Source organism: Mustela erminea, chromosome 8, assembly GCF_009829155.1.
Source record: "Mustela erminea isolate mMusErm1 chromosome 8, mMusErm1.Pri, whole genome shotgun sequence".
NCBI lineage: Eukaryota > Metazoa > Chordata > Mammalia > Carnivora > Mustelidae > Mustela > Mustela erminea.
The window spans coordinates 80,536,652-80,558,811 of NC_045621.1; the positions used below are offsets into that span (position 1 = coordinate 80,536,652).

Here is a 22,160-nt window from a genome sequence, read left to right on the forward strand (position 1 = left end):
AAAGGATTATTCACCATGATCATATGGGATTTATGCCTGAGCTACAGGGATGATTGAATATTTGCAAATCAATCAGTGATACATGATATTAATAAAAGAAAGGATACGAACCATATGATCCTCATTTAACAAAATACAACAACCTTTCTTAATAAAAATGCATTTAACAAAATACAACACCCTTTCTTAATAAAAACTCTCCACACTGTATGAACAGAGAGAACATACTCTGTGAGTGTATATATGGTCTTACAATAAAGACTATATACAAAAGATGTATATGGTTTTACTATAAAGACCATTTACAAAAGACCCACAGAGAATATAATCTTCAACAGGGAAAAACATGACAGGGATATTCACTTTCACCACTGCTGTTCAACATAGGACTAGAAGTCCTAGCCTCAGCAATCAAACAACAACATTAACAAAAAAGTCATCCAAATTGACAAAGAAGTCAAACTTTCACTCTTCGAAGATGACATGATAGGCTATGTAAAAAACCTCCAAGACTCCACCAAAAAATAGCTAAAACAGATACAGGCATTCAGCAAAGTCATAGGATAAAAAAATCAATGCATGGAAGTCTGTTGCATTTCTATACAATAAAAATGAAGCATCAGAAAGAGAAATCAAGGAATTGATCCCACTTATAATTGCACCAAGAACTCTAAGATATCTAGGAATAAACCTACCCAAAGAGGTAGAAGATCTGCACTCTGAAAACTATAGAACATTTATGAAAGAAATTGAGGAAGACACAAAGAAATGGAAAAACATTCCATGCTAATGGATTGGAAGAACAAATATTGTTAAAATGTCTGTGCTACCCAAAGGAATGTATACATTCAATACAATCCCTATCAAAATACCACAGCATTTCTCAAAGAGCTGGAACAAACAATTCTAAAATTTGTATGGAACCAGAAAAGACCCTGAATAGCTAAAGGAATGTTGAAAAAGAAAACTAAAGCTGAAGGAACCACAATTCCAGACTTCAAGCTGTACTACAAAGCTTTAATCATCAAGACAGTATGGTATTGGCACAAAAACAAACACAAAGATCAATGGAAGATAATAGGAACCCAGAAAGGGACTCTCAACTCTATGGTCAACTAATCTTTGACAAAGCAGGAAAGAATATCCAATGGAAAAAAGACAGTGTCTTTAAAAAATGGTGTTGGGAAAATGGGACACCCCATATGCAGAAAAATGAAGCTGGACCACTTTCTTATACCACAGACAAAAATAAATTCAAAATGGATGAAAGACCTAAATGTGAGACAGTAATCTATCAAAATCCTAGAGCAGAACATAGGCAGAAACCTCTGTGACCGCAGGCACAGCAACTGCTTGCTGAACATGTCACCAGAGGCAAGGTAAACAAAAGCAAAATATTGGGACTCCTTCAGGATAAAAAGCTTTTGCACAGCAAAGGAAACAATCAACAAAACTAAATGGCAACCTATGGAATGGGAGAAGATATTCCCAAATGACATATCAGATAAAGGGCTAGTATTCAAAATCTATACAGAACTTATCAAACCCAAAAGACAGTCAAGCAATGGGCAAAAGGCATAAACAGACATTTCTCCAAAGGAGACATACAAATGGCTAACAGATGAGTGCTTAGGTGGCTCAGTTGGTTAAGCATCTGCATTCAACTCAGGTCATGATCTCAGAGTCCTGGGATCAAGCCCCACATTGGGCTCTGCTCAGTGGGAAGTCTGCTTCTTCCTCTCCTTCTCCCCCTCCCCCACTTATGCTCTTTCTGTCTCTAAAATAAATATATAAAATTTTTTAAAAAGTGGTGAACAGACACATGAAAAGATGCTCAACATCACTTGGCATCAGGTAAACATAAAAAAAAAAAAAACGCAGGCAGATGCCATCTCATACTGGTCAGAATGGCTAAAATTAACAACTCAGGAAACAACAGATGCTGGTGAGGGTGAGGAGAAAGAGGAACCCCCCTACACCATTGGTGGGAATGCAAGCTGGTGAAGCCACTCTGGAAAACAGTATGGAGGTTGCTCCAAAAGTTGAAAATAGAGCTACCCTATAACACAGCAATTGCACTATTAGGTGTTTATCCAAAGGTTACTACAATAGTGATTCAAAGGGGCATATGTACCTCAGTGTTTATAGCAGCAATGTCCACAATAGCCAAAATACATAAAGAGCCCAGATGTCCATCAACAGATAAATGGATAAACAAGATATGGTATATATATACAATGGAATATTACTCAGCCATCAAACAGAATGAAATCTTGCCATTTGCAATGATGTGGATGGAGCTACAGAGTACTATGCTAAGTAAAATAAGTCAGAGCAAGACAAATACCATATTATTTCATTCATGTGGAATTTAAGAAATTCCAGAGTAACATAGGGGATGGGAAGGAAAAATAAAATTAAAAAATCAGAGAGGGATACAAACCATGAGACTCTTAACTATAGGGAACAAACTCGGAGTTGCTGGAAGGGCGGTCAGTGGGGGGATGGGGTAATTAGGTGATGGGCATTAGAGAGGACACATGATGCAATAAGCACTGGGTGTTACATGCAAATGATGAATCTAATAATACACTATATGTTAACTAAGTGGAATTTAAATTAATTTTTTTATATACAACAGTATGAACTTATTTGAAATGATCTGTATGTTTCTCCACATAAATTTTTATATCTGTCTATTTCAGAGGTAACCATCCCCCAGAATTTGATGCCACAAAGATATTTACTGATATTTATTTTATTTTTTTTTAAGATTTTATTTATTTGACAGAGAGAGAAAGAATCACAAGTAGGCAGAGAGGCAGGCAGAAGGGGAGGGGGAAGCAGGCTCCCTGCTGAACAGAGACCCCCCCCCCCGCAATGCCAGGCTCGATCCCAGGACCCTGAGACCATGACCTGAGCCCAAGGCAAAGGCTTAACCCACTGAGCCACCCAGGCACTCCCCCAACATTTATTTTAAAATTTTGAAGAAAAAATATTCCCACTAAGATCTTCAACCCACCTAGAAAATTCCTTTGTTATAACCTGAGACAACTGTGTCATTTTCTTAAAACATGGGTAATCAATTATCTAGGCATAAAATAATTAGATGATCTTCTTTCCATTTATTTATAGTTTTTCTTATGCCATTATGACATTATATCTATATTAGTCAACATCTGTATCTATTTATACATGTTTATATATAGTACTGATTTTTGTCTCTCATTATTGGATTTTTATGACCTTTCTTGCAATAACAACAACATACAATCTTAATTTCTATAGTTTTCAATAGTCTGATAACTAGTAAGGAAAGATCCTGACTTCAGTCATCTCCAGAATTATCTACTCTTGACCCACTTCTCTCCCACGTTAATTAGGAATGTCTGTCACCTCTCAAGGAGAAATAAATACATATATATGCTAAACCATACTATATTATACTATAGTACTACTATATACTATACTATACATTGTATACATACTATATAGCATTATATAACTTAGTTTTATATAACATAAATAATATAATACAGTATAAATTCTGTTTGGCAGTTGTTGGTGGACAGGAATATTACAAGATCTGAAGACAAGAGGACACATTCTGTTCCAATATCATACCTCATTTGCTTTTATATTGCATTGGTTAGGACCTCTATTCCAATGTTGAAGAAATAATAGAAAGCAATTGTTTCACTCTTGACTTTACATGCTTATAGTTTCACCACTGGTACACTTGATATAAAAAAAATTTTAGATACAGTTTTTCAAGTTATTGAAATTCCTTTCTACTCTTAATTTGCTAATGGTTTTTCTCTTGATGAATGGTAAACTTATCAATTCCTTTTTTTGCATTTACAGAAGTGACCCTTCACCCTCTTCAATCTGTTGATATTGAAATCTTGCATTTTGGTATGTATTATCGGGTTAAGATATAATAATTTGGGGGCACATGGGTGGCTCAGTGGGTTAAGCCGCTGCCTTCGACTCAGGACATGATCTCAGGGTCCTGGGATCGAGCCCCGCATCAGGCTCTCTGCTCAGCAGGGAGCCTGCTTCCTCCTCTCTCCCTGCCTGCCTCTCTGCCTGCTTGTGATCTCTCTCTGTCAAATAAATAAATAAAATCTTTAAAAAAAAAAAAAGATATATTAATTTGCACATAAGGCTAAACTTGATTTGTGAGTATATAACTTAGAATCCGACTGTTTGAATTCATAAATAAGTTTGATCTACAATCTTACTTGCCTGCACTATAATTTCTCTGTTTTGATACCAAAGTAATAGTTACCTCATAAAATGAATAGTTTTTTCTCTGTTTCTAAACCCTGAAAAAATATATACATCTACATTTGTATACAAATTCATAACAAAAATATTACAAATATATTTTTCAAACATGCAGTTAGAAGACAAATATGTTCTGGGGATCTACTGCACAGCAATGTGACTATCATTATAACACAGTATTATATATTGAAAATTGCTGAGACTAGATATTAAATATTTTCATCACAAAAAAGAAATGATAATCATATGAGGTAATGGAGGCATTAACTAATGATACAATGGTATGCAATATATGTCTGTCAAATCTATACATCATACATCTTAAATTTATACAATGTTATATGTCAATTATATCTCAATTAAAATATTACATATATAAAAAAGAAATATCCTTTTCTGGAAAGTTGGATAAAATTTATCCTGAAGACTATCAAAGTATAGCGTCTTTACTGAGTAAGGCTTTGATTACAGATTCAATCTATTTAACTTTTATTGATATACTTGGATTTCTATTTTTTTCTAATTCATTTATATTTACTACAAATTTATCTATTTGTAGCCACTCAACTGTATTGGCATAAAATTGTTCATAGACATCTCCTAAGATTTCTTTTAAACTTAACATATTTCAGGTCATATTGCCTTTTTTTGGCAAAACTATTATTTACTTTTTCTCTTCATTCTTCATTGTGCTTTTTCTCTTCATTCTTTGATCATTCTTGCTGAGGATTTATATACAATATTTTTTTCCAATGACTGTCTTTTGGTTTTTTAACTTATTATTTAAAAAATATTTCTATGTCATTTTTTTCCTACTCAGCTCATTACTTCCCTTACTTCTACTTTTTTATTTACATTGTTCTTTTCTAGATTCTTGACAACACATACCTTTCTACCCTTTTTAGTAAATGCAATTGAGTTTCTAAATTTTCCTCTTAAGCACCATTTTAACATTACCTTGCAAACACTGACATGCAGTACCTTCCTTTTCATTCAGTTATAAATATTTTTAGTTCCCCTCATGCTGATGATAATTCTGAGAATATTGCTTTAGCAATTTTAGCTATGTCTCTATAATATAGGGTGATGGCTATCATGGAAGCTGAGATACTGAGTCTCATTAGGAGAGCTGTCACAGTGCAAATAGAGACAACCTGTGAGATCCTGAAAGAGTAGATTTAATTGTCATCAGGGCTCAAAGGAGCACCTAGAGCCAAGATAGTCGAAGATCTTCAGTGAATCTAGCAAGCTTGCATTTTAGAATGCCATTTTTCCTTTCAGTTTTTCCAGAAGACTGTAGGTTATAAGAACTAATACAGTTTCTGGCTAATAGATAAGACTCTGCAGTATTTTTTCATGAATAGGACTGTAAAATGAGTCCCACAATCACTAAAGAGATAGGCAGATATTTTCCAAATGGAAAGCATAAGGCCATGGAACACTTTTTCCTCTGTTAAAGCTGTGGCTTTCAAACAAAGAAACCTTTAATCTATCCTGATAATAAGTCTATAATAACCAAAACACTGTATCTCATTGCTGAAGGCAACTATGTTTGAAGTATATTTGCAGGTGCTCAGAAAAGCCTCCTCCCGGCTTCGGTTCCAGTTTCCCCAGGATTATGTTGGAATGAAGTGGGACTAGAAAACATTCTTGGCAGTCCCTTTAAAATTTTCTTATCAGTGCAGGTTTTAAAATGTAGTCAATTTATCCTTGCCATGGTAATAAAACTAACAGCTCTGGCTAATGCATTATTTTAATCAGCACTAATAGAATGTAAGAGTAGAATCTTAAGTTATAATACACAATTAATCTATAAGGATGTAGTAAAAGATCACCCCAAAAATAAGAACATCTTATGAACAGTGTCAACCTTTGAAAAACTGTTAGGACTTTGTATTATAAAGTACTATGATTAACCCTGATTGAAGAGACGTAGAAAAAATTATTTTATGGATAGATATTGTACCAGTATTTATGCATAAACATGAGTATGCTTCCTTAACTAGAATGCCATACAATCATTGAAGTATATTTATAATAGTCTTTTTACTTATACATAATTAAATTTAAAAGACTACCTTTCTTTTGATTTATCTCTTTCTTTTCTCTCAAATTTGGTAATCACACAACTATTTTGAATGAATTACATTTAGAAAAGACCAAAACAAACTTAATTAATTCTATCATCTTTCTTTTTTCTTAAATGAATCTTTTTTTAAGATTTTTATTTATTTATTTGACAGAGAGAGACACACAGTGAGAGAGCAAACACAAGCAGGAGGAGTAGGAGAGGAAGAAACAGGCTCCCCACTGAGCAGGGAGCCCGAAGTGGGGCTCAATTCCAGGACCCTGGGATCATGACCTGAGCCAAAAGCAGCCGCTTAACGACTGAGTCACCCAGGGGCCCCATCATCTTTCTTTTTAAGGTGAAAAAGCAAATACTTGTGTTACTTGGGGGTCATTCTAGGAAATATGTAGATAATTCAGGCACAAAAGGCAGTTTTATTACTTAGAATTCCGCTCTATCCTCATGAGCCAAGCACTTTCCAAAAGCTCACCTTTCAATACCGTCATCTTTGGGGGTTAGGATTTCAACATATGAATTTTGGAGGACAGACACATTCAAACCATATCAGAATAATAAGGTGTGACTCTTAGATTGGGGATTCTGAGAGGACATGCACTTTTGAAATAATAAGTAGGTGCAAATAAAAGGGAACTAAACAAAGTGCAAGGATAGATAAAGGGTATTGGGAGTTCAAACAATACAGAAACTGAACTTGTAGGGGGACCAATCCATCAACATGTAATTTTCTTTGCTGCACTGAGCACTCAGGCATAGGAGCAGAGAAGTCCGATTACATGAAATATGAAGTAATTTGTAGAAAGGACAAGGAGATGAGGAGCTTAGGGATAAAGGCAAGAGAGGAACTGAAGTAAACTTGAAAGGTCAAGAATCTGAACACCTAAAAAAACAGAAAAATGAAAATACTTACACAGTGAACCCAAAGAGCCTGCCTCTACCAAGCACTTTGGCTACATGTTATTTGGTTCTTACATTAACCCTTCATAACAGAGTTTATTTTCCTAATAGGCAAACTCAGGTTCAAAGAATTAAAATGAGTTTGATCTAGATGATTAACCTAGCAGGAAAGGAGATGGTGATGAAAGAATGGGATATCCAAGCTTAAATTTCAACCAAAAAACCTGGGCATATCTGAACATAATTTAGTGTTGTAATCAAATGAAACCTACAGGAATAATCTGACAGATATTAATGATATTCACCATAGGTGTTACACATAAGGTAATTATCCACAGATGATACCCAGTTTTCATTATTTTTACCGATAACTATCGTTAGTGTTAGTTTTATACAGCAAAGTCAAGTGTTCTCTCTTTTTAGTTCTTTTTGGTATCTTAAAGATTTTATTTATTTGACAGAGAGAGGGGGGTAGCACAAGCAGGGGAGCAGCAGGTGGAGGAAGAATCAGGCTCCCCCTCACCCCCAAGCAAGGAGCCTGATGTGGGGCTCGATCCCAGGACCCTGGGATCATAACCTGAGCTGAAGGCAGATGCTTAACTGACTGAGCCACCCAGGCAGCCCTCCTTTTAGTTCTTTAATAGCTATAAAAACCCTCCCTGGAAACAGATATTCCTGATTCTGAGGAGCCTGAAGTCATTATTACATAGTGCTGGAAAATGACTTCTGAGGTGACTTATTTACTTTCCAGAGCTCCCTTTTATTTCTCCCAAGTTCACTCAATACTAGCAGGCACTAAAGAAGAGAAAAGACCTATTAACTGTGTGTAGTGAATAGAAAGAAAAAGAGCACAGAGGAATCAATGGCCCTTCTCCCAATTTCCATTGCTACCTTTAAGGCAGATACTCTTCCACAGGGTAGGTATCTTAGCAAAAGTTGACATTAAAGGACACTCTGAAACAAAGATAAAACCACTTTTAATTGTTTTGTTGCTTTTCCTCAAAAAGAAGCAGCAGAATACTAAGAGCACAGGAACTAGAATCAGACTCCCAAGGTTGTAGTCGTAGCCTTACTCCTGTTAGCTAAATGACTAAGATAAATTAGTGAATGGGAGCACAGAGAGGAAATATGAAAACGGGAAGTGCAAATGCCCCAGTAACTATATTTGGTATTTAAACACCTTATGATCAAACAAGTTAATGTCCCACAGTGGTCCAACCCCTGAGTAAAACTCTGCCTCTTCTGTTATTACCTGACTAGCAGAAAAAGGCTAAATCTTCACCAGTCCCTTTCCATTAGGCTGTTCTAAAAGCCGAGGATTCATTCATTTCATTAATGTGCAGATTAGTACAGAATTCACTTTTGTTTTTTAAAGATTTATTTATTTTTTACAGAGAGAAGGGAAGAGAGAGAGAATCTCAAGCAGACTCCCCACTGAGCATGGAGCCTGATGCAGAGCTCGATCCCGAACCCAAGTTGAAATCGAGTCAGACATTTAACCAACTGAGCCACTCAGGCGCCCCTACGATATTCACTTTCATAAATTTTACATTTTAAGCCAAAACATGTTTATTAGCTGACTACTTAACATTAATATTAGATGTATTTCTATATTTCAAAGACAGAAAATTATAACCACATCCTGCAAAAGAAAAATCTCAAAATACAGGCTGTCCTCTCAGCCTCCAAGATAGCTAATCACAAACAGGATGTAATGAACTATCTATACACTAACACACACATTAATTGGAAAGCACCTGTTTCTGGTCCACCCCAGCCTGGAGGTCCTAAGCCTCTCCCACCTCCAGCTGCACGTCTCAGAGCTCTCCTCTCCCATCTGAGAGGGTTTACGACTATATACCCAAAACAGTCTTTGCTGCTCAAACTTTCTTTTCCAGAGCACCTCTTTTGTGGCTTCAGTAGATCTCACACATCTCTGAGGTTGCTTTTAGAGTACATTTTCTTGGCTTATTTCTTTCTCTTGAATTATTACTGCTTTCCAAAGGTCATTTTTTCTATATTTTTCTCAATTCTTGTGGATCAGGCTTTTCTCTACACCTACAGATCCTTGGTTAAACACTACATTTAAGAATTAAGCCCTACTTAGGAGCTCCTGGGTGGCTCAGTCAGTTAAGCATCAGACTCTTGATCTCCGCTCAGGTCTTGATCTCAGGATTATGAGTTCAAGCCCAGCACTGGACTTCATGCTGGGCATGGAGCCTACTTCCAAAAAAAAAAAAAAAAAAAAAAAGGGAAGAAAGAAAAGAAAAGAAGTAAGCCCTACTTAGACATTTTTCCAAAGAAGTATTCATTATACAAGTATCCATTAAGCACATGAAAAGATGCTCAACATCATTATCAAAATCAGAAAGAGCTGCCATTCCCATGCCTATGAGGATGGCTATAATAAACAGTAACAAGCGTTGATGAGGCCGTGGGAAAACCTGGAAATCCCATACTTAGCAGTGGGAATGCAAAATGGTGCAATCTCTTTAGAATAAGTCTGACAGTTTCTTAAAATGTTAACATATAGTTACCATATGACAAAGTAATTCTACTCTTAGGTACATACCTAAAGAAATGAGAACATGGTCATGCAAAAATGTGGGCATGAATGTTCATAACAGCATTATTCATAAAGCCAAAAAGTGGAATTAAATTAGGGCAATGGCAGTGGGAATGGAAAAAAGTGAATAGGACTGGAAAAGTTTTGGGGTGGGGGGCTGAGGGGGATTAACAACCGGACTAATAGGATGTGAGAGGTCAGAGAGAAGTTAACATAACACAGATTTACGATTTAAGCAAACAAATGGATGGTGTTTCTGTTTTAAAAAAGAAAACAAAGCAGAACAGATGGATTTTTGCAAAGAAGACCAAGAGTGCAGTACAGGATACACTAATGATTTTAAGATATGCAAGAACAGGGGTGCCTGGGTGGTTCAGTCAGTTAAGTGTCTGCCTTCCCTTCAGGTCATGATCCCAGGGTCCTGGGATTGAGCCCCACATCTGGCTCCTTGCTCGGCAGGGAGCCCGCTTCTACCTCTCCCTCTGCTGCTACCCCTGCTTTTGCTCTCTCTCATTCTCTCTCTCTCTCTGACAAATAAACAAATAAATAAAATCTTTTTAAAAGAATAGGCATCAATATGTTTATTTCTCTATTCAGTTACCTAAAGTATTTTTTACTAACAAACATTAATGAGCTTTTTCTCTTCTACTTTCTAACCCCCTTAAGAACTTTGTTATATATTCTACATAAACTATTTTCTATTTTAATTAAATTAACAGAATTAGAATATAAGTTTTATGTATAATATTGCATTGAATAAAGATTAAATTTTAATATTGCAAAAAAGTTAATACTGCATTTTCCTCTATAGCAACATAAAAATACATTTTATATAATTGCCTGTGGAAGAAGAAAATGGATAGAAGTAAAATTTAAATAGTTTCAGTTTTTTCCATCCCATAACCAAGGTTCACTTGTGTAGTTATAGGGTAAAACTGAAATTACATGGCCATTCAATTACTGTGAAAAAATTGAATCTTTTTAAGTTTCCTATGTAGAGCTTTTGAGCTAGTGGAAAAAATCTTTTCTTCTTTACTTGTACAGAATTGAAATTCCCTTCACATTCATCTAGATTTAAATGTCATTTCTCTTTCGATCATACAAGCATGGGCAATGACTGTTCTCATTTCTTTTTTGCATCATGTAGCACATGTTTTACCTTTATAATGGTAATAAAAATACTCAAATTCATGATTTTATATATTCTAAGGGGAAAAAAATCTTCTCAGAACTGAATATTGCATGCATCACTTTATTATATTTTAATTCCTGTTTAACTGTGTCACATAATACTTTTCTTAATTTCATGTAAGATCTTGAAAGTATAACTATAATTCTCCTTGTAAAAAAATTTAATACTTGTTATTATTGTAATGTGTTCATAAATTTTTTCAAATAATTTGTTTCTAAAAATAAGGTAAAAATACAAATTGGGATAGAATGCAATGATTTTTGAAGAATGCTGGATAATCATAACTTTGTTCCCCATCCTTTGAACAAAAATAAAGATGGGGCGCCTGATTGGTTCAGTCGGAGGGGCATGAGATTCTTGGTCTCGAGGTCCAGAGTTTGAACCCCACGATGGGTATGGAGATTACTTTAAAAAAATAAACTTAAAAAAAAAATTTTAAATAGACTTACCTTTTTATAACATGTGTTCACTTCTTACTTTGTACTAGAAGCTATCACACATATTATTTGATAGAACAAATTTTATTATCCTAAACAATGCAGATGAGGAAGGTGAAAAACAGACTTTAAGTAACTTAACCAGAGACCACAGTGGTACCTGGCAAAGGCAAGACTCACACCACACTTATCTGCCTCCAAAATGTAGCTTCTTTTCACAGAGAAAAAAAAAAAAATGCTAATTATTTTTTAATATCTGGGGGAAATACAAGAGGAAAATTTATAAATTAACTTTAAAAACATTTTGTTGATATTTTATTAAAGAAGAAAACACTGAGTGTGTGTTAATATGAAAAATAAACAATATTCTTCATAGCTTCTTGTCCTCTCAGCTTTCTGGAAGCAAAATTTGGAACCAGTAACTCATAAAACCAATGGCAGGACCAAGAAACAGTTGTTTTGTCTAAAGTGTTCAAAGCTATTATGAAAATTTTTTTAACTGAATTAATATTCCAGTAAAATAGATAAAGTGAAAGGGGCCAGAAATCCAAGTCTAAACATAAACTTCATAGATCAATGCCCTGAATATCAACAATTTATACAACTAACCATTACATTATTGTTTTTAAAAAAATCCAACTAAATGGTGGCAAATGAAATTGCATCCAACCAAAGAACATCTCTCATTAAAAGAAAATGCTGAGAGCTGGATGGTAGTCGGGCTAGAGAAGTAGAAACGGTTACCATGGAGGCAAATTGGACCTGCTAGAAAAGACCACAATGTATCAAACTTAACACCTCAACTTGCTTCTCAGTAATTACTTCATACTAACATCCCATTGCTTTAAAGGCATTCTGTGCTGGTTTGTTATAAGAGTAGTCTGACATATCATTAGGCTTCAGGTTTTCACAGCTCTTAGACAGAAAACTTCTGTATAAGTTTTTAGTGTGATTTTTCTTGTTAATCATCCTTATGTTTTTGCATTGACCTTGGCAGTCATAACTACAGACTGCTGATTTTTAAAATATAACATTTCTGACATTTTATCGAAATTAATGAAGAATATCCTAGTTTCTAACCCAGTATGAGAAAAAGAAAAATATTCTGGGTCCAAAATTAAGAGTAAACATAACCATTTTTAGGAAAGAAATATTTACTCTTTCACACCAATAACATTTTTTTAAATCTACTAAATGAAATATGCAATGATTAGAAACAAAAAAAAAATTGCTTTTATTCCTCACTGAGTGGTTCGCAAAAGGAACAAGGGATTCATTCTAGAATCTTCTATGTGTATATTTTAAATGAGATCACAAAATGAAAAAACGTTTCACAGGCCTAATGTGTTAGGGTATGCATTATAGCCACAGTATGTCTATAATCATTTATATATTTTCCCAATTTTTTTAGCTACATGTGCACAACTTTTGCAGTATTTATTTGACTTCTCTACTCCTTGGGCAATCACTAGCAATACCCAAAAGATGTCCAATACATCACAAATATGAAAATGGTGAAGTGCATCTAGATTTCAAAATTACAGGTAAAACTGGTTTTAACTCCTACAATTCCATCATGTTAAATAAACCTACCCATTCTCACATGTTGGTTTATTTTGAAATGTATTCTTCATGTAACTAAACTGCCCTAATTTATTGAACATATCATTATATGGTACCACTTCTTTTTATTTGGTCATTCTGAGTACAAGCAGTTGTAGCTATAAAAATAAAATAATATATGCAGAAGTAACAACTTTGTTACCTTAAGTATTTACATATATTTCCTCATATAAATGTTCAGTTCTCATCAGAAATACAAAATTAATTTTCTTATTTTATCACCATTCCAGTCATGTGATATCAATAATTAACTTCTCATAAGATTGCATATTGGCAATATTTTAGAAATGGAGGCATTGGTAGTGACAGCAGTCAATATAATGCACTGTGATTTGCCAACTCTTTATCATCTCTGCCTGCAAGAAGTACAATGAGGCACCCAATAGATAAGACCAAATGAATCTCAATTTGCCCCTTCTCTCTCATTTTCTCACCATAATTAGTTCCCAAACTCCCTTTCCTAACCAGGTCTGAATCTGTCCCTTCTTCAATATCCACACCAGCATTGCTTTAATTTGGTTTACAGGATTCTTCGCTCAACTGGTCTCCTGCCTGCTGGCTCTGTCATTCCCCTCTCCCTATTCTCCCCTCTCTTGTCTAGGTAATCTTTCTACAATTCAAAACTATTCATATTTGTCCCCTTAAAATATCCACCAATGGGTCTCAGTTGGTTTTCAGGAGGAATTCTAAACTTTTTGGCAATTTTTTCCTGGCGTCCATGTTGTGGTCCTTGTTTGCATTTCACACCCTATCATCTCATAAAACCTAATGATATAGCACCACTTGAAGCTTTATAGGAACAATGTTCTCTGAAGCCCTCATGTGCCTGGAAGACTCAGTCCCGACTCACATTCCCTCCTAGGACTTCTCACCTCCATTCCCCTCCAGGCTCAGTGAGTAAGGAGTGTCTTCTCCACACTCTGTACCTGCCGTATTTGTACTACCACCACACTGTCTATGTGCTTGTCTTCTCCTCCAGAATCTGCTTTTTGACTCCTAAAGGGAGCTTCTAAAGAATGAAATGATTTCTTGTTTTTACTCAACATGTTAAATTTATAGCCATGTGGATACTATTTCTATACAACCTGGATTTTTTATTTTATCACACAGTGTCTCTATACAACATGATTTTATCATACAGTTTATCTCACTGTTGCCATAAGTATAGAATAATATTCCAGGCATGCTACTACCTCATTTTTAGTATAGAAAATATGATGACACACATAGACTTAACTGTGTAGGGGTCTGAGAAAGAAAATTAAATCCTATGCTGTGGTACTTTATAGTTAATAAAAACAACTTTCTCAGGCCTTAAAAGAAAGGGACATTTGGGTCTTTCTTTCCGTTAGAAGTCTTCTAGCTATAAGCCAGAACTTGGGCAGTCTTCTCCCTCAATTTATACTAAAAATATTCAATTTTCTTTTTACTATAATTGCCAATTAAGATTATCTGGAAAAAAGACATTAACTTCCTTCCTTTTGCACTCCCAATTAGTTTAAAGGAACTCAATTCTCAATTGCATTTTCCTCCTTTTCAGCGATAACAAAGAAACACTAGGCTACAATGGTGGTGACAGAGCCCTCAATCAAAATGACTGCAATTGCTCTAAATCTGAAAGAAATGTTAAGGTCTTAATTTATATGTGTCTCATTCTTAACTCTCACCTTCCAATACGTCACACCAATATTAAATATGTAACTTACATAACCTCTGTGAGCATTTTACAACATGGATTATATCATGTAATACAAACATACCTACATACACATGCACATTCATCCTCAACCCTCTGCCCTAATCTTTCTTATGAGTTTAAAGATACAAGAAGACAATGAGCATAATATGGAAGTTTCCCAAATCATATGTCTCCAGCAGGTAATATGTGGGCCACAGTACAGATCTCCTCAGCTTTGAGCACAAGCTAAGCAGGAGGCAGGCTGACTAGAACCTCCAGAAATTGGTTGCCTCTAACCATAAACAGCCTCTTCCTTTTATCTCGTATGCGACATTATCGTTCTTGGGAGGTGTCATAACATGAAAACGTTTGGAATGTACCACAATGAGAGTTAATATGTCTAACAACAAATCTCCAGTGTAAACATCAAATCCTCACCTAAACTTGCTCTTGGTCTTGTATTCTCTACCTCCCTGGCTTGTTACCACACCCACTCAGTCACCTACATTGGAAAAGTCAGTCATACATTACCCTTTCCTCTTTCTCATGATCTCCCTAATCACTATTAAATTTAACTTCTCAATATTTCCTCAATACCATGGTCTGATTCATCACCATCTCTTAAATGAATATGGCCTCCTGAAAGGTCTCCTGGTCTTCAGTTTTGTCAGCTTCAAAATTATCTTCCACAGAGCCACCTTTTCAAAATTAAATGTGATGACAGCACTCTGTAGTCTCAACTGAAACAATGGTTTCCCGTCTTCAATAGAATAAAGTCCATATGTCTCAAAACTGGGTTACAATGCACACTGCGATACGGCAATACCCGTTTCTTGAGCTCCATATTTAGCTACATCCAGCTAAAATTCCAGAAGTACCACACTGTTTATATTGTACTAGATACAGCCACCTCTTTTTTGACTCCTTATGCAGCGATGTGGTAAAAATAGGCTTGGGAAAGGAGGGGATGTAGGTAGAACCTGATTTGTAACATTTGTGGACTTCTATATGGCAAGTACTCCCAGTTACAGCCTATTCCAAGCTACTAACATGGAGTCACTGAACATGGCGTTAGGAAAACAAAGACAGTAACACATAATTACACAGCGGTCCCACCACATGGACCAACAGACATAAATAAACTTAACAAAGCATAGATACTAGTAAATGTGGTGAAATAATTAGAAAGTGATGAGTTTTCTGTTTATTACTGTTGCTTTTAATGTAACTTATTTAACTGCGAATTCATATAAATCTAATTTTAATAATGGCCATGTTTAACAAGCAGCACACAAAATTCCTGAAGATTTAACATCCAACTTTGGCAAGCCATATGAGCGAGTTCCAGCATACCACTGCTTTTTATGGCTTTGTTCAAGGTGTTCCTGCACCTGGAATGCCATTTTATTCCATTATCCAGACTCCTTCCTGCCCAGATGAGGGTTACTCATCTTCTAAGGCAGGTTATTTCAAAGTGTAATCGCGAACCACCTGAACCGAATCCCCCCGCAGTGTTTGCTAAAATGCTGGTTCAGGGGTCCACCTGCTGAATCTGAAATTCCCTGGAAGCCTAGGAATCTGTAGTTCAACAAGCGAGCTCACCAGGAAAGTCTGGAGCACTCTCCAGACTCTGGAGCTTGAGAACCCCTTCTTTAAACTACTTTGTGGCTAAGGTGTCCTATCACCCAGGAAACCTTTCCTGTGTGACTCACGTCCAGGACGGCAGGATGGGGAAAGGATAAGCAAAGTCGCAGCTGCCTGAAACAGCAGGGCACAGAGAACTGCAGGACGTTCAGCAGGCCTGCGGGTGATGCTGAGAAGAGTAAACTGAGCAGCGCAGGTGGAAAGAGGTGGCTAAGGGCTATCCCCACGGAAGGCCTTTCATTCCTCATTAGGGACTTTGGACTTCATTGTAACCGCAGTGAAAAATGACTAGAGAGTCTAAAGCCAAAGAGTGACAGCCAATATTTTTTTTAAGAAAACTACCCAATCTTCCTCATCCTTGTGTAAACTTTAAGAACTCATTGAACAGAATAAAACCATTTTAAATAAAACTATATGGCTTTTTTTCTCAGAATAATTACTAGTTTTATGAATAATTACGTGTTTTATGCTTATGGAACATGATCTCCTGTATTAAAAGCCGAAAGAAAAAAAAAAACACACACAAATTCTAAGTCTTTTATTCCTAGATAATAATCTTCCTTTGAGCAATGATTCCAGTCCTGGTGGATCTTCTCCACGGGCTTCCTTTATCCTATCAGTACTGCCAATCCCATTGTTACTCCGAACTCTGCTCACTCCTTAAAGTTTTTACAGCTTTGACCTATCAATAACCTCAAAATAAACAACAACAACAAAAAACCCTCAAAGGACATTCTTATCCTTCCATCCGACCATTTAAATTTTCAAAAAAGGCTTTATAAAAATGCTAAGTGAAAAACAAAAAGGAGGCAATGAATCACCAGAAGCATAAGAAAATCTCAGCTTACAAAATGATATGTTCTATAACTCTCTTAAATGTGGAAATAATGGATATAAATTTACTCCAAAATTCAAAAACTAAATAACTTCACAAGAATTATTATATACACACTTAACAAGTAGAGAATTACAAAGTCAAATTATGATGTGCTTTGTGGCAGCCAGCTAACTTCACTTACGAGGTAATTTACTTGTTGAAGCGCTCCTGTTTAGCAGCACCTTAAATTCAAATCTATGCCTCAGCAACACTGCAAATGATCACCTCAGGGGGATATATCTGCAAAAGTTGCAAACAGAGGAACCTTAAAATACGAAAATGCATGAATATCTATTCACATTTTTTCTTAAGGAACACATATTTCTTTCCAATACATTATATAAATGCAAATATTATTTTGATCCTGACTCCCTGAACATTCTAAGATCATGGGAAATATTAGCACCTGGAAACATCTAGTCCCTTTGTTCACTAAATCTTTCTCTGATCCCTGAATAGTGAGTTATATATAGTAGACCTTCAATACATAATCTGTGAATGAATGAAAGTCCTTGTCCATTCAAATTTTCCCATTTCATAAATAAATGTGAAGCTGTAAGAATCTTGCTGTGTAATTTGGGTACAGCTAGAATAAATAAGAGTCCTGTGGCAAATAAAAGTTCTCTTGATGAATTACTTTTGCAAATCACTATAAAAATTTAGATATACATCTAATTCCTTTTATTGCATTTTAAAGAAACAGACTTTGTGAGTTTAAAAATAATTTCTAATAAAATGTAAAGGTGGTCTCAATAATTCACAAAGAATACCTTTAGTCAAGAAAACACTATATTTGGGAGTTTTACCTCCTGTATCTGTTAAAATATGGCTAAATATATTACCTTTATTTCCATAAGGTTAAGGTTGGAGAAAATAGTTTCAAAGAATATCACACAGATTATAAGGGTGGACATAAATCTAAAATATTTAAATTTAAAAGCTCTCTTAAGCTCTTCTTTGTGGTTTACCTCTTAACTAGGGTGAATGGAACCTGAAACCACCCCTCAGGTGATGGTGACTTTCCTGCTGAGACCTCCTGCTGGTCCAGCCCTCCCAAACCCTTGAACTTAACCCCAGACAGCCAGCAGTCAGGGGGCAGAGATGGACAGTGAAGTGACCTCTGAAATGACCTACCATTACCTTCACCTCATTATAATACTAAAATTTCCACGCAGGGAGGAACCCCAGCCTCATTTACATAACATACAATGTATGCACAGGCTTGTCTCCCTAAAGTGGATGGGTAACTTCATACCCACCTCTACATCCAATGACAAGGCCTCACTATCTAAATATCCATCCTAACCCTAAACAAAAGGTGCCCACTGACCCTCTCTCAGGGAGTTAGAAGCCATTCCCTGTGATCTGCTTATTTGCTGCAAATAAAGTTTTTTTTATGCCACTCACTCTGCAGTTTCTCTTGACTCTCCAAGGAACAGACTCACATTGGTTTGCTCATTTTGAGAAGTTTTGTTTCAGTTTTCATCAATTAAATATTTTTATTAGCATGTAGTTTACTTCCTTTAGCATTTACTTTAAAGAGACTTACCTTACCTTTAGCATTTACTTTAAAAGACCTAAAATGACAAATGTTTTCTCTGTCTCTTTGAGATAGAGATATATGCAAATCTTTTTAAAAGTGAAATGAGCCTCAAAAAATAAAAAAGCTAAATGAGTTTCTTGACAGTTTTGCACCCCGGGAAGGTCTCTGTTGGGTGCCTAAGCTGTCCCTTTAAAATGTGAACATTTGGAAGGATGAAGCCCTATCTCTCTGTCTCTGTAGGAGTTTAGACTAGGTGCCTGCCTCCACGTTGTAACTTCCTGGTTGTCAAGAAGATAAATGCAGTTTTATTCTTCCTTGGATAAAGACAATTAACATGTGTGTAATGGATTGTGTCTGCAGGGCTATATAAAAAGTAGTAGCTCTTTTTGTCTTTGCAATCTCTTCAGCATATTGCCTGTGATGCACACCACAGTTGGGTTTAATGACTATACAATAATAAAACTGTTTCATTCTTTTCTATCTACATTTTGTGGAAAAGATTCACTGGGTTGTCAGGAGATTTTATTTTTAATTATATTTTCCCAATAAGATTCAGATATACTAATATTTTTAAAAATCCATTTCTGTTATAAACTTGGAGTTGAGAGGAAGAAAGAGCCACGTTAAAACAAGAAAAATGAGCAAAACAATCAGACTAAGTCACTGAAATGTCTCTTGTCTATTAAATGTGGAGTAAATGTGATATACTTGTCCTGGCAAGAACAAAAATTTTAGAACTAATGTGCTATATACTGGATGTAGGGAAGCAGAGTTTGAAAAGCTCAGAGAATTCAGAGCTTTTGGTATTAGCTAAATCCATCTGTGTAGGTTAATAAAAGGAAATTCAATAGTTCTCACATCAAAGCAACCGATTTATCTCAATGACAACTACAAAGGAATTAAACTACATGCTAATAAAAATATTTAATTGATGAAAACTGAAGCAAAACTTCTCAAAAAAAAAAAAAGCACTAAGGCAAAGGAAAAACCCTCAGTGATTACTATATCAAAACTTCACTGTAGAAATAGTCTAAAAATTTTTCATTACTAATGAAGTTCCCATAAAGTTATCCACCATTACCAGTATTATCAGTAATTACCATTTGGTTACATTTTGTATCCTCTAGTCCAGCACACGAAGAGAAGTTACCGAAGATCAAAACACATGCGTAATGCTTCTTCGATACTGAAATGTCTGTGAAATTAGGAACTTCATATTTATAAGCAAAGGGTTCTGATCAAAGAAACCAGAGTCTCGATCCCCTCAGTCTAAGCCAAGTCGTCCTCCTGACTCTAGGCCCTGGCCTCTCTTTTCTTAGAGCATTTTCTTTAGCAAACTTGTAGTTGTAAATTATTTCTTTGCCTTTGTGAGATGTGAATCCTTCTAAAGGCCTCTTGACAGTTTTATAGCCCAAGAATACCTTTCTCGAAGACCTGGGAACCAACCTTTTTGAAATGTGGTCATCAGTCTCTAGGAGGATAGGAGCCTCACTTCTTTGGCCAGTACCAATTATAAACACAGATGGCCTAATCACGGAGAAAAAAAACATTCGCAAACTCAGGAAATAACTGAATGTGCTCAGCACACCCCATTGATCAACCTCCCCAAGTAACAGCCTCAAGCAGTTTTCCACTGGCCTATCTCAGTGCTTAAAACTCCTCCTGCCCTTTGCTTCTGCTACCATTTGCCACCGGCAACAGACTTGAATAATATCTTTGCCTGTTCAACTTGGTCCGATGCAATTTCTGCTTTGATAAAAGCTATCCTAAGAATTCTTAAAATCTCTACCAAAAAAAAAAGAAGTTTGAAGAGGATAAGAACTATTTAATGATTTATTTTCTTTATGTTTCAGAAAGGATGTACTTGACTGTAGAGAGCACAGATGCATATTCTGGATCATAATATTTATATGTATATGTATATTTATATATAAATAAAATATACCTAAATATATTGAAAGGGACCAAAATATGCCATCCCAAAATATGCTTCTTTGGTGTAAGGATTATTTTGAGCTGAAAGAAATTGAGGAAGAACAGATGAAGGAAAAGCTCTAAAAACAGAACATAAATTTCCCTTCTTCTATAGGAAATTTACATTATAAAGGAAATTTCCATTTGTAAAAGCATCTCTCCTGCACCAGGAAGGACAACTCATAATTTAATTTAAACTTTCAGTTTAAATCTCAATTTAAGAGCATGGTTTTTATCTTGTTAAAATCCTTTAGCTAATTATATGTTTAATAATTTTTAGTGAGACAGAGCATAAGAATATAAAGGGAACATATTTAGCCTGAAGGGAATTTTGAGTTAGCTCTGCCTGTGCTCTTGCCACAGAGACCGAGTATATTGAACAGACTACGCTGCTAATGTAGGAGTTTTATTTATACCTTAATGTTCTTCCAGGAGAAGACACAAACCAACAATATGATTTTCAAATCATCATTTAAACCATGTAATGAAGAGTTAAGATATCATGTTTCATATTTGCTAGAGTTTTTTGACCTGTAAACTTTTGTCTGTTTACCTATTTGCCTGTTCTTGCGTTAGGCACTGAGCCATAGGTTGTTGGGTTTGATGAGAAAAACTGAGAATTATTAGAGTGGATTATTTGACATTGTATTTACTATTTTAATATGTAAACAAAGAAAAAAATGAGCAAAAACTGCAAAAGAGATCTTTTATTAAAACATCCTAACTCTTCCTCTGAAAAGGATCTAAGGAAAAGAGAGAAAGCTTGCCAAGATGCTTCAATTTCTCTTTCTCGTTCTTTCTTTGACACTTGGGGCACTACATCATTTTTCCTTTGTGAATAAAATACTCTAAATCCTTTGTTCCCATAGATTAATTCAGGGAAGTGAAAGTCCTCTCCTTTCTTCTTTCACAGTTTAGTCAAAGCCAAAAGGCTTTCATTCCAGAATTTGATTAGAGTTTAAGCTTCTTCTTAAAAAAAAAAAAAAAAAAACCTCTTGTAAGCAACTCTTACCTGTTATTTCCTAATAGCCCAACTTCTGAATTCCTAGAGTAGATGGAAGGTTGATATCAAAGCACAAATGACACACAAGATTCATATTCACTTATAGTTTATCAGTACAGATAAAACAGAATGAAATTCAAGAACCAAATGAACATTACTGTGAGGTCTTTCACACGTCACATACAATTATCTGATGCAACAACAGACTTTGTTTCATTGATGGATCACACAAATTGGCAAAAAGGCAAGAAAAAGAGAAAAGCATCATGGTTTCAGGTTTCTCTGGGTCTTGAAAGAATTTTTCTCAATCACTTAGGGCTCCCCAAATTAAAATGTGATTAGAGGCTGCC

The 22,160-nt window shown here is 35.4% G+C and overlaps 1 long non-coding RNA gene across 1 annotated transcript in view; it reads right to left on the bottom strand.

Moving 5' to 3' along the window:
• LOC116596978 overlaps window positions 1–20,360 on the bottom strand; it is a 61,127-nt gene extending 40,767 nt beyond the window's left edge. Inside the window, exons 1-2 of the long non-coding RNA XR_004288405.1 lie at window positions 20,280–20,360; window positions 17,433–17,530 (exon numbers count right to left, since the gene is read on the bottom strand). This is a non-coding gene — a long non-coding RNA (uncharacterized LOC116596978). The remainder of the gene's footprint in view (window positions 1–17,432; window positions 17,531–20,279) is intronic.
• Window positions 20,361–22,160: the final 1,800 nt, after the last annotated feature.